Consider the following 13,275-nt stretch of genomic DNA (forward strand, 5'->3'; position numbering starts at 1 on the left):
AACCTGGGCCAAAGAATGTTCCGAAAATAGGCGAATTTATGCGATCGTTTTTCCATAACGTTCAGACTTCGCAAAGGAGTGCCAGGAGAAAAGAACACAACAGACATAGCGAATTTACATAGACATCCGATTTTCGAATTTAAAATTCTAATCTGGGTCCGAATAGAGCGGTCCCAGCCCCTGTGCGACCGAAGATTCGCTTATTCAGCCAACCAACACGCTGACATGCATGACGTGGAGTTAAAAGAAAGGACTATCCTTTTCGGATGCACTGACTTTTTGACCTGTATACTACCCTCTCTTACTAGATTGTTAATCCAAGTTGCAAGTTGAATCCATCGTTTAACTTAATTACAAAAACTGACCATTGGTTTTTCCTGACTGAAACTCTGGTCCTCTTTCTTTGCTGAAAAAGCAGGATGAAGTTTGTTCAGTGATCAAGGTCCTGGAACAAATTGTTACACAGTATAAATCAGCTGATGCGGGGAGACAAATGGTCTGTAACAAATATCAACCACCAAGTTGGATTCAATGGAATGGCACTATCACGGATTCAATTTACACCTTGTACAATGTGAGTCCCCTTTCAAACAGCCCGGGAGACAGAATAAGCTTCCCCTCCACTTCGCTTCTTGTTTCAAGGGAGAAAATATACCTCGAAAATGAGACAGGTCTACATGTATCAACTTAGATCAACCAAGAGTGGCATGTTTGATAAAACGTTACGCAAAAAGTAGATTATATATTATATAAAGAAAAATAAAAATTGTAGAGTCATGTTATAGAGCATCTAGCCAATAGTCTTTGGATAGGTGCCAAGAAGCTCTGAAAGTCGCTACAAATGTTGTTCAGTCTCTATTGTAGAGACAGTTTGCCAAAACCACACGATTTGCCACAGGGGCAAACAGTGGACGGGTTCGGAATAGGGTCGCTGCCAAATTTGATTCCAGACGTGTCGAAGCCAAATGAAAACTAAATCTGAAACAACCAGATTACGGCTTGATACAGATGTGGTGCACTACGAAGGAGCCAAAGAAAGAAGTACACGACATTTTAGGAAAACACAGGGAAATCAAGACTGTTAAAGACGAAAATGTAATTGGACATTTTGAAACCGTTTGCATATTGTTGTTCTAAGCATTTTGAGGGATTATATTTTGCGAGTTGCGAAGTGTCAGTTGCGAGTTGTCAGCTGCGAGCTGCGAGTTGCGAGTTTTGAGTTGTCAGTCGCGAGTTGGTTTTTCATCATGTCAGTTCATTCTTTTTACCCAAAGTATAACAGTTATTATATCAAAGAATTAGGAAAAAAGTGTAATGCCAAGTGTACAATCTATTACAAATATAAAATTTAAAAAATGCAATTTGAAAACTTCCCCCAGTTTTAAATGGCAGGGATGGCATTAAAAGGTCAGTGTGATCTTGTTTCCATAATGGTCCCCCCATGTGTACCTTTGAATGAAAAGATTTTACTAAAGAAAAGAAAAACAATATAAATTGCTCTACAGCTGAGAGTAATGCAGAATTTCTATACTGTTCAAAACAGATTACTTGAAAGACCATATATTCATAGTTTGCACTACAACAAGTTAATATAGGTGATTTAAAACAAATAAAGAGTGTTGCAATTAGGTATCTGGTTTAAAACCGCTTTTGGTGCCATTTGTTCTTAAAAAGCACTTGGCAAAATTATATAGAACCTTTCAAAGCAAGTCAAGAAACAAATCCTATAGCAGACTAGCCTGCACTGTAACTGTACTTAGCAGATGCTAGTGAGATGAGTTAACATTTGAGTTGATTTTTGTGCTACAAACTGATTATTATGACTGATCATTACAGTATATGATCCAGGAAAGGCTGAGCATACACATCATTTTCGGACATCTGGTACATATATGTTATATTTTTTCCACAGGAAGCTACTTCTGAGATTGACGTATTTTGCCTGAAGTGAGTACTCATACGAAATGTGCTTCTGTTGTCACAACATTTGTAGCTATTCTCTAGTGACACTTTTTGGCTTAACATCAATCACTGAAGCAGCTCATTTTAGAGATTACCAAATGTAAAGTTGTAATTTTCAACAATGAAAGTAATGACTAGATATTTTATCAAATATATTAAATGGGTTGGGTCGACAGGGCCAAAAAGGTACACATTTTGCCATAAAAAGTATCTTGATTCAAGATGAAAACTATGCATTATAATACTGAAATTTTCTTAATTTCTTGTCTTAGTTTAGAAGCATGAATTATAATGGAGTCAGGGCAATAGTAGGAGGCATCCAACTTGTGGAGGCCCCACACTTCACGAGGGCACTCTGCCATTATGCTAAGCTCAAATTTAAAGCTTCTTGAAACAAAAAGGGTACTTCTTAATTGTAAAATCGTGGGGGCATCTGCCCTCGGTGCTCCCAGGTTGTACCTATACCACTGCATGTAGGTTCCAAAGCTTGCAGATGTGTTGCTTGGTATGCAAAAATTTCACAACTAGATCATAACCAACTCTCTGAAATCAAATGCTTTGTATCACAGTTTAGTTGAAAGGCTTAACTATCCTCTGAGATGCTGTATTGTCATTTCAAGCAATGATTACCATCTGAGAAACCAGATTCAAAGAAAATCTTGATCCCAAGATTTCTCATTTTGAGTGAAATAAGTGCCATCATTTTCCATTCAACTCTTTGTAAAAACTCAACATGGCAATTAATTTGAAATAGTAGTATATAAGCAACACTGCAACGCGACGAGAATAAACAACAACAAACACACAAATCAGTGATGGCTTCATCAGAGCAAAAGTAAATGAATTAATTTGAAGTTGTCTGAGGGACTTTTCATTTGCAAAGTGATTGACATCCTGCTCCTCATTCACATTTTGTTCCAAAATTCAAGTATGGCTCAAGCCACTTGCTGTCAAATTCTAGCCAATCACAATCATATATCAGTGCTTCCTGTTGACCTTGATAAGATTACCCAAATATGGTGTGGCACATGTCACAGGCCATTGTCTTTGCATGGCTGTTTTCATCAAATGTCCATTTATGCTTAGATTCTCTATAATTTGACTTTTTGTCAAATTTCTACTAGCAACTCGCAATTGGCAACTCGCAACCGGCAACTCGCAACTGCCAACTTGCAACCGGCAACTCGCAACTCGTAAATTATCATATCACAAGCATTCTGAAGCAGGCTACCTTAAAAATACCCACAATATTCTACTTGACAAAGTCATCTTTAACAGTATGAAGATTTCACGGATTCATAGCCGGAAATGAGATTCACGAATACTAACAAAGCCTCATCTTTAAGGTCGAAAGACAAACCTTAATCCTATGAAATTTTGGAGTATTTTTCTAAAAAGTACTCTTATCCGACCATAATACTCTGCATCCTGTTAATTTTCGAATGAGAAGCCAGTCCACTGGAGTTAATCTCGGGGTGTCATTGTCCCGATGGCCTAAAAGCTGCCCGTGGTATGCATGGAGGCCGTAGGCAAACCCACTGATCGTAGCATCAAGAACCGGGTACAATTAAAGATGTATGTTACTTATCGATAGTGTCGAATAAATTAACTTTATGCCTTGATACAACCAGAAATAAAGCCACTGTTCGTAAAATTTACCTTTTTGTGGTAGACTTTGTTCTTTGAAAAGGCTAATACTCAACTTAATGACAGTCTGTCTCAAAATCAGATGGTTTTACGGGAATTAAAAGGGCGATAGCCAGTTAAAGTTATCAATCATTCTAGGATAGTAAACACGGACAGGTCACACTGCTACAGTTCTTGATGGCAACTTCACAGCTTTACAGCAGCCAAATATTCCGACCATCTTCATCTTTGCTGCATCTAACTCTTGCGAATTTCAAATTGACTTACTCCTCGAACAAAAAGCAATAGTATAGATGTTGCCGGACGAAAAATGTAATAGCAAATTTTTGTGAAAACGTAACGAGAGGAGGCTTATTAGCAAAAACGTAAAAATATGGAAGATTCACATCCTTGCACCTTTGGACATTGATAGTTCAAAGGTACTCATTGAAGAGGATTTGTCTACGCAAATCTTTCGTCAAGGAAAACTAGTTGCTTTGACTACATCATATTGGTCCACAGCACGCTTCCAGCAAAAAAATGGCAATAAATCTTGTAACTAACAATAGGGCTTTTTCATAATAATTTTCAAAGGAATCAGGTGTCATGCTAGCTATTCTGGAATTGGACCAAAGTAAAAATTCGGAAGGAAGAATAAACTGACAGCGTTGTCACAAAGCCAGCAACCACAAAAAGACACTGCATTGTACCCTCAACAAACATCAACCAAAAATGTAACCAAACCTGGTGTCTGACTAAGAAGGGTCGCTCAACTTTGATTTCAAAAATAGCCACAAACGCTTTAGGGGTTGATGAAGCTTTGCAAACGACAAACAGTAACATTAATACAGTTTTCCTTCCCAGGGGCGATCTACAATCTACAACCGCAGTAAAACTAGGCAACATTTTGCAGCAATGAAGGGAAAACTACGTGTTTGCTTGCAGTTGAATTTTAAGATGTGGACTTCCTTGGCAACGGTGAGGACACTGCGCAAGAAGTTTTACGCTAGCACTTTGGGGAGAAGCAACTGAGAGGCAATGGGTCAATATGAAGGATGCAAATCAAAAAATAGCAACAAACTAACAAGCATATCTATGCTCATAATAATAATCATGGTGATCACCATCAGCATTGCCACTGTGATTTTGTTTGCCATCATCACCTAATCTTGAATACATTTTACACCACTCTTGGCTTAATAAAAATGAAAGTACTGGTACAACTTAAATGACAATGCTTTGATAAGAGGGGCAAGGGAGACCAAAGCAACCTTTTCATAAAAAGTGACTTGACATCAACCATTTGCAATTATTTGTTACTATAAAAGAATTTCATATGAATCCTGACTGTAGTGCCACATCTCTGACAAAATTTCTTCAAACTTGTAAAAACTTATCTTTTGACAGCAGGTAGCTCATTAACAGGATACCTACAGAAAAACTTCTGACCACACCAGTGGTAGCATTTGTAACAGTGTTGCAATACTCGGATGTCTAGCTTGTCTGGTTACAGTCTGTATTGGCTGTTTAAGGCATAATATACACTTCATACAATTAACTTCTTTGAAGTTTGGCAATATCTTTAAAGAGAAGGAATTATTTTCTACACAATAAATTTAAAGAAGGAGACACTGGCAAATTTTGTCAAAGAAAAGATTAGCTAGGGATGGACAACAAATTTTGTCTCTGGCCATTGGTACTGTGTTAGGTGTACTATGTTAGGTATACAGGCAAGTCAGATAATTCAGAGGGGTTGAGCCAATGTGAAAGTGGGTTCGTATCCAGTGGCAGAAACTTGGGGGGGGGGCAACCTCCTTCCCAATACTTTAAAGGACAATAGTATTTTGTCCTAAAACAATGGGAAATGTGACATCATCTTATTAAAACAATAGGCTTACCCCCCAATATTTGAACAAGTGTCTCCCCTTGTTCATATCTGTGTACCAGCCCTATTGGTCCGATTGCCACTAAAACTATACTGCTGGGCTGGATTTGGCTCGGCAGAATCAATTTTGTATTTCATCTTAATTTGATAAGAAAGTGTTAGGTAAGTGGTAATATTTTGGTAACATACTTTTAGTGATATAATCCTATATACCTTTACATAGCCAAATATTAGTCATGGGTGTTCCCTTCAGGTAAAATTGGTAAAAGGGCATTTTCTGGTGCTAAAAGGGGTGTGGCCTAAATTTTTTTGTTTTGTCCCCCAGAGCCTAGTGGCTGGCACTGCCATAGGATGTGGAGTGGATAATTCTACCTTGAAGAGTTCCCTTTGTCTAAGAGAAAAACAGTTAAGCAAACTTCTTATAATCTCAGTTTTTTTGTACCCTAGGTTTTGTACAAAGGTGAAATTCTAAGATTTTTGTTTTAAGATTTTAGCATCTTTGCATTTTAAAGAAATTGGGAGGTGAGGCTTTTACAAATCACTCTAGGCCTAGAAAATGGGAGATCAGACAGGTTTTTAACTCTGTCACTGTCTAACTACCCTTACCACTGTCTCCACAGAACATGAGTAGATACATCCAAGTTGAAGGATTAAGACTGGTTAGTTGCTATTGTCATTTGAAATCATATCTGTGGACAAAAGCTGTCAATCAACCTTGGGATTATCACTTCCTCTTTTGAGCCTGATCATAATCACATTTCCTTAATGACTTGAAAAATTACACTGATCTGCATGGTGATATCTGCTCCAAGATAAGAGATGATACAGCTTTTAGCTTGCTTACAAATTTAATATATGGGAAGATGTAACTACCATATATGAGATTTAGTAAGTTTTGATTTAAATTTGTTTTTAAGTACTGTAAGTGCCTCTTAACAACATAATTTTTTCTCCCATAAATACACTTCAGACTAATCCTTGAAACAACGATAACAAGAACTGCAAAGACTTCTCAGTTTTCTGACAAGCCACAAAAACAAGTCCCCATCAAAGATCAACTCATTCTATAAGAGAATGTAGATATCTGGTCAGTATAGAAAGACAATTCAGTGGTATTTACTGGTAGCAGGTGCATAATTCAAATATTCAAAACTGAATTTAGATTTCACATTCTGGGCAGAGCTTTGCTGCTAAATCTTGTTATCCCATCCTATTACTTATTGATGAATTTGAATTAACAAAGCTGCTTGGCATTAGAGGCTGTGGAACCAACTAAGGTGAAGTTATAAGCTGCACAAACTCAACATCTAAACATTTCTCTAGTACCTTCTAGATTTGCTAAAAAATTATGGAAATTTGTGAAACTCACAAAAATGAATACAGTGGCAAGAAACTTGGAAAGCACAAGACATATTCTAATTTAATTTACAAGTAAATGGTGGCACCGTTAGTTACCAGAGTAGCAAAAACATTAAATTGATAATCAATGAAGTAGAGCTTGTTGAGAGCAAAAACACTACTTGAGACAATGACCTGATTCCAAAAAGTTTTCAAGCGAACATTAAATTATCTAACAAAGTGGAACGAAAATTTCCAATAAAGATTTAATTTCGTATATTTTTCATAAACAAGTTAGTGAATTTTTTTGCTTACTCGTAAAGCCAAAACAATTTCCTTCGCTACTCACTCAATCACACACACTTTGTTTACTTCATGGTGATAAATGCTGATTTTCTGGCTCACCGCATTTCACGTCCATCGCAGACATTATCATTATTGTTTTCTATGCCATCTCGCTTTTCAATTTACAACATTAAACATAAATAACTCAACTTTTATCGAATTACTCTTTTAGAAAATTTTGTTTGGCGACCGATGACGATCAAGTATGACGGACTGAGTAAAATAAATTCACAAACTTTGTACAATATTTCAAGGTTGTGGAGCGGCCTAAATTAACATTGATGGGAAACATGAATAAAAGACTTTGGTAAAGGTGGGTATAGACAGGATTGTTTACAACAATGATACGATAACCTGAATTTGTCGTCGCTCTCTCTAAATCAAATATTTCATTATCATTGCGGCTCAAAGTTAAGAGGTCAATCAACATGTCAGTGAGCTATTCAAAAAAGTTGTAAACCGTAATCCCATAAACAGAATCATCACTAAAACAACATAGCAGAGCAAAATTTGGTTCTAGTTCTGTTAACAATACGCGAACGTTGTAGGTTGGAGTTAAAACCAGTTAAAATGGTGTTGCTTTGCGTGTTGAATTTCACAGGAAATGGTTGTAACAACGCCATCAGACAAATCGCTACCCCTGACATGAATTCTTGTATGGAAAAGACAAACTGGAATTCGAAAACAAAACAAAAAACAAAGAAACTGGGATCAATCATAAGAGCTTGTATCGTTCAATATTATGTACATGCTTTAAAATGACAGCCTGTTTTTGTTCCGAAATCATTCATCGTAATTTTCCCCCGCAGTTGAGAATAAATTCTGAAAGGAGGCACCGAGACATGAATAAGCTATTTCTTTACGACTTTCAATTTGTAAAATTAAAAGAGGCAGATACAAAGTTCTACATACCTTTTGATAAACGGCGATGATATCAGAATTGGAAATCTCGAGATATCAGTTTGTATTTTGTTACGGATTTTAAGCTGATTGTATGTTAAACAGAAACGCTTTTTCCAGACATTTGGGATAATAACCTCTAACACCGCTGTTGTTCGATCATGCTTTTTCGAATGCAAAACAGGGACACGCGGGATCACGCCGCTGATTGGCTAAATTAGACAATAAACCAATCAGACAGATTCAATTGAAAACAATAAGCGTCAATAAAGACAATAAATGTCAATCAAATGATAATTTGTGAAGAACCCCCGTACAATATCAAAACAGGCGGCCCTTTGGCCCGCCCCGTTCTATGACCGCCTACCTCTTGAGCTAACAAATTTGTTTTTGTCGTTTTATGATGAATAAAATAAAATTTTGAAAGTATATAAGATGCCGAGAAATAAACTTGAATACATAATTTGGCATATGAAAGGGCTTTTTCTCTACACAGACATGATTTACTAGTGGTTATGAACGATAAGTGAGAACAATCGCCCTTTCAATATTTTTTTAATTGAATGAAAGAATAAATGAGAGACACAGAAATGCAAGATCATGAAGGGTCATCAGCATATCCACGTGGAGTAAATATCATCGAGTTCACAGTGGCCTTGTATGTCCAAGTTATTAAATTGAGCCATCTTATCAGTTTGGAGCAAAACCCTGACCATTTCCAACAAATTAGATTTGTAATCTCCCGCTATTGGCTGTCACTTTGTCAACGTTTCTATACAGAAGCATAACTCTGCAATAATGTAAAAACTTTATAACAAAATTCGATACGATTAAAGAGAAGTGTGTTTCGTTTATTGAGAAGATGTCCCTCTCCCCTTCCGATGAAACCTGGCTAGGAAACTTTTCACGAAGCACCTTTTAGTACTTTACATTCTTTTTTATAAAATCAAGTAAATTGAAGTGCAAGCTCGCTGTTTTTAATTTCTTGCGAAAATCTTAGGCTGAATTGTTCTTAATTTGTTCTTAAATTACGTGGGTGTAAGCAGTGCAATTGCAAGCTAGTGTGCTCTAGAGAGGGGGGGGGGGTGTTCGGGCCTCATTTGCCAACAAAGTGGGTGAGATATCCTTATTGGACAACAACTTTGAAAATTAACCGAAAAAGCATCCCTATTCGGAAAAAGCCCCTCGTTCATAAAATAAAATTTCTAAAGGAGTTTCACGACATGGACCATATAACATATTACAATAGTTCAGTCTCAGCTGTTCTTAGAAAATTGTTCTTTTAAAAAGGGTGTATCTTGGAGCAATGTGTTTTTGTGCTTTGTCACTGGAAAAGGAAGGAAGTGCCAAAAAAGGAGCATTTTAGCACAATGTGACAACCAAAACACTCTATTTTAGTTGAACACATTTCTATCAGAACATCGAGGCTCTATTTGCCAAAAATTAAAAATACCATAAGCACATGCCCAGCTTCAGTTGAAAAAGTTAAAGAGAAAACAATGCATATTGGAAATGTTCTCTTTTTCCAAGCAGTGCTACTAGAAAAATAATCCAACACTGCTATTTTCGAGGCCTTAGAAACAATTTATAGTATGTTGTTGTAGAAAAATTAATGTTAAAATAAAAGCAACGGTTATACGAACGAAACTTGAAATGATCCAAAAAATACAGTTTTTCGAAAACATTTGCAGCATATGAACAGCTTTATGCAATCCTTATGCTTCAAGTTAGTCTGAAACAGTGTTTGTCACTATCGTTACAACTAACATTCAATAATCATACAATACCATACAAAAGTACCTCTTTTCGTTTGCTAGTAACTAAACAGTTCTGAACCAAGTTCCAAAGCCGAGAGAGAAAAGCATGAAGCAAGCATGAAATTTGTCTTTACATACCTCTCTTTCAAAAGTCACTCTTCCGTCACTCTTTTCCCCTCCTTCCGAAGGGGTAAAATAGAGTTTTGAAAAAGTCCATATCTTTTTTAAATTTGAGATAATCCAACCCAACAATAACATAATCATAATTACAATCAAGTACATAAGCTAAAGAATGCACATCGTGCCGTGCCATTGCTGACAAATTAGAACTTTTAAAATTATTTGAAATCTTAATAAAAACAATTGTTGCGAGCAACAGGAGCAAAGCAGCAACACAAACTGACAATAAAATAGCAAGAAACTCATAAGAATAACCGAACATCAAGGTTGAAAAGTGGGGGGGGGGCATGGGAAAATTTAACACCCATAACTAAAGATTTTGAATAAAACTTTATTGTTTTGCAAAAAAGTGGCCCCCGCCCCCTTCGTCCAGCCAGCTACATAGAAACTACAACAATAAGGTTATTTCCAATTATCTTCTTTTGGCTAGTATTCGTAGGCAAAGTATGAAAAACATGGAACATTGCTTTGAAAACGCTTATGCTTTTCATATGAAACACCAGATCATACCAGACCAGATGTTAGACATACCAGATCAGACGCTACATATTTGTTGAAGGTAACAACGTCTTACACAGGCCTTTTGTTACAAATTTATTGCTATCGACGGTTGATCACAGTCCCCATAGCATATCAAGAAAAAAAAGAGCACATACATTGGTTTCCAAAAAAACCCCAAAGGTGATGGCTGGCACCTGTTGAAAACTTAAATAATTCATTAACTTAAATGAATAATATGAATGAAAAAGGCACGAATGCAGTGGCGGATTTAAGGGGGGCAACTAGGGGCAGTTGCCCCTCCTTCAACGAGTTGAAGTAAGTCTGGAGCCCCTTGTTTGGAAATTGTGCGCCCCTTTTGAAGACTGGGAATCAGATGAAAAGGTTTTTTTTGAAACCGATAGGTTAATTTGCTTCAAAGACTACCTCAAAGTTATGCTGTTTATTCGGAAAATGGGTCTGAATTCGTTGTATACAGCATACTCTCGTCACCAATTTTGAAAATTTTTCAACGCCCCTACTACCAACTACCCCCCCCCCCCTCAAATTTGCTCTGGATCCGCCCCTGCGTGAATGTGAATATAAAAAAGTGTGAATATGAACATACAAAGCGTGAATGGTCACAAGAAACCATGAATGTGAGTAAAATGATTTTGCTACAAATAAGCAACCATGTTCCACTTTTAGCGTATGACTTGCACATAATATGGCATATTTAAGGCCTTTGCACCTCGTTCTATTCTTGCTCTTTTTAAAAAAGCCCAATAACGTGCTAACTTTTTACAAAATGTATGTACTGCAGCTGCTCGATAATTTCAAATTAGATATGTAGGGGCGGATTAACCAGTGGGTTTGGGGTATGACACCCCCCCCCCCCCCCATATTTTTGCATCCATCGGTAAAATTTTGATTCAATTTGGTAAAAAATCATTTTTGGTAGTTAGTAGTCAAAAAAAGATGCAACAATTTTGAAAGCGCTTATCTTTGTTTCTGTCTATTAAGCTTGGTTTCCACTATGAGGTAACGTGAGACAATTCTTTGTTAAATTTAGAATTTAGACTCATGGTCTAAATTCAAGTTGACTTGAGATAGTGTGAAATAGCTTGAGATAACGCGAGCTAACCCAAAATTTACCCATGTATCGATTCGGTTTTCACTTGAGATAATTTTCAAACCATGTCAGATCACAAAATTATCTCAAATTAACTCACGTTAACTCATAGTGGAAACCAAGCTTTACCTATTTTGAATTGCCTTGCCTCCCCTCTCCCACCTTAACTGCAAACGTCCCTGGTTGGTTTTTATGTCTCTTCTTACGGAATGTTTGCTGTCAATTCTTGAAGAAAACTAGCTGTCGCTGTAACCATGCATGGGCATTTGCTATAACAGGAATGTCTCTTGAAATGTTGAGCAACAAACCGATGCCAAATCGTTCGTTGTTTTAGTAGATAAGTCATTCAATGAACTATTTGTTTTGCAAAATTACACTTTTGGAAAGAAGACATTGTCGGAAATGCATGCTCAAAGAAACTTTCAAAGAAGTTTAAACTAGTTGATTGGATAGACCCACTTACATTCACCAATCAGATTGACTTAATGAGAAGATGTCATTCCAGCGTCTTTAATTCACCAAACTATTAATTACTGTAACCAATTTAGGCTGCTAATGTCTCTTATTTGTTATTTCAATCCTGTCGAAATCTCTTAAACTGTTTTGTTTTTCATCTCTCTTCACCTTTCCCTGTCTCTTCGAATAAATGACTGGGAAGAAGTTGCCGCGGGCTGCTAAACTTGAGAATCCCCAGCGAAAACTTTCGTAAACCTTTGGACAAAAGTCTACAGCTCATTGATAGAGTTGACAGTCTAACACTTTAGTGTAGTTAATGCAGAAAGTAGCTTTCGGGCCATATTCTGTTTTTATTCATGGTAACAGTTTACTAGCCTTTTACGCTTTGATGCTGTTCCATTTTAAGCCTATGTACCAAATTGCAGCGTTTGATGTCCCAGACTGCAGACGCTTTACATGTGTTTCATCTGGTAACAAGAAGTTTCGTCATCATTAAATTCTAAGATGGCCTATTTCAGAACACGTTAGGAAACGATGTAAGCCCTCAATTCTGCATTATTCAAATTTCCAAGAAATACACTTACAGAAGGCTGTAAATAACTCCCACTCCCTCCCCTATATTAAACCCTTGCTTAGAAAATACATCTGGAGAGATAATTCCAATTTTTTGGAAATATTTTTCAAATCTTCACTCTAAACCATCAAAACTTTTCCGTTCACCCATTTACCCGTTTGCCTAAGAGATTGTTCTGCACGTGCTCAGACACATCTATCCAGTGGCGAAGGGAGAGTAGAAGGACCCTTTTAAAACCACTTAAAAGGGGGTTTTACCAAAGTGAGTTCGTAGGTCGCTCGCAGAAACGTTCACAATAAATACGGTAAAAACTGTTCTCCAACCCTCTAATGTTTTTTTACACTTCTTCTAATTCATCACTTCATGGCAAACGACTAAAAAAGATCTTAAACGGCTAACGGCGGCAATCTAACGGCAAATATAATTCTGCAACCTAGCGACAAAACACACAAAGATCGGCAATCATAGCGCAATGATGCAATTGTTATGTGATGTCCTGCAATGAATGGGAACCCTATGTTCTAACAAAATCTGCAGATGAGGATACTTGGTCGCATGCGTTTAGCATGTTCACAGAAATAAGGCTTTTTATGGAAAAGAAGGTCTTGAAAATGTCAACCATGATCCACATAGTGCGTATTAG

At 36.9% G+C, this 13,275-nt stretch overlaps 1 protein-coding gene across 5 annotated transcripts in view; it reads right to left on the reverse strand.

Annotated features, from left to right (window-relative positions):
* Positions 1 to 8,243, reverse strand: part of LOC135682733 (zinc finger MIZ domain-containing protein 1) — a 49,370-nt gene extending 41,127 nt beyond the window's left edge. For all 5 annotated transcript variants that reach the window (XM_089113419.1, XM_089113416.1, XM_089113415.1 and 2 more), the window contains exon 1: positions 8,069 to 8,243. The gene's annotated coding sequence lies outside the window, so the exon portion shown is untranslated. The remainder of the gene's footprint in view (positions 1 to 8,068) is intronic.
* Positions 8,244 to 13,275: the final 5,032 nt, after the last annotated feature.

The sequence above is a fragment of the Rhopilema esculentum genome, chromosome 17, assembly GCF_057945365.1.
Source record: "Rhopilema esculentum isolate cy_ngs chromosome 17, ASM5794536v1, whole genome shotgun sequence".
NCBI lineage: Eukaryota > Metazoa > Cnidaria > Scyphozoa > Rhizostomeae > Rhizostomatidae > Rhopilema > Rhopilema esculentum.